Consider the following 1257-nt stretch of genomic DNA (forward strand, 5'->3'; position numbering starts at 1 on the left):
CGGGTGCTCTTCAGGAGCGCACAGCGGCGGGTCCCACTCGAGGCCCCGCGAGTGGAAGCTGTGCGGGCGGGCCCGGCGGGCGGCAGCGGTGCGGCCGACGGACGGCGCGAACTAGGAAACTGCTATTAGCGCTTTAAGTGCGTTTACACCACCATAGGACCACCACCATCGGTCTCTAGAGCTTTTCTGTCTTGCAAAACTGGAACTCCACCCATTAGACAACTCCCGTCCCTCCTCTCCGGTAGCCCTACCTTCCTTCTGTGAATGTCACCGCTCCAGGCGCTTCTAGGAGGGGAATCACACGTGGCGCGCGTGCTAGTCCACTTACCCCAATGCCCTCGAGGCCCATCTGTGTCGTAGCAGATGTCGGTATTTCCTTCCTTCTTAAGGCTGAGTGATAATGTATGTACATGGATTCCTTATCTATTGATCCCTTGATGGACACGTGGGTTAGTTCCACCTTTTGGCGAGCGGGGATATGTGAATAATACAGCTATTCGTGTAAGGGCACAGCTATCTTTCCAAGGTAACTGCCTTCAGGTCTTTAGGGTGTATGCTCAGAGGTACTGGATCGCTGGATCACGTGGTAGTTCTGTTTTTAATTTTTTGAGGGACATCCATGTTTTCCACAAGAACTGCACCATTTTACATCCCACGAACAGCACGCAGAATTTAAATTTCTCTACGTGCTCCTAATTAACACTTCTGTTTTGGGGGTGTGGGGTTGGATTTTTTATTTTTATATATAGCAACCACTCTAATGGGTGTAAGGTGGTATCTCACAGTGGCTTTGATTTGTGTTTCCCCAATGAGTAGTGATGTTGAGCATGTTTTCGTGTGCTTATTGGCCATTTGTGTATCTTATGAAGAAACAACTGTTCAAAAGGACTGTGTCTAACAATCGGTGCTTCTGACTGACACGTGCGAAAATTGGAGAATCAACACCACATCCATATTGCCGCCCTTTCCTTTTCCTCAGGCAACTACGCCCTGCAAGTCAGTAGAAAGCAGAACTCACCATCTACTTGCTGCATAAACCCATGTTCCAAAACCAGCCCTAAGTGCCAATGCAGGCTCCCCAAGGTGGAAAAAATGAGGACTCTTGTCTCCTTGACCATCTGCTCCCAGCTGCTTACACACATATCAGAACAGACCCACGGTCCCAGAAGCCCCAGTGACTGTAGGAAAGAGTGAGAGGAAAGAAAGGAACACCACCATTTACTGAACACTTACTACATGCCAAGCAAGTACTTTACA

Source organism: Suricata suricatta, chromosome 5 (assembly GCF_006229205.1).
Source record: "Suricata suricatta isolate VVHF042 chromosome 5, meerkat_22Aug2017_6uvM2_HiC, whole genome shotgun sequence".
Lineage (NCBI taxonomy): Eukaryota > Metazoa > Chordata > Mammalia > Carnivora > Herpestidae > Suricata > Suricata suricatta.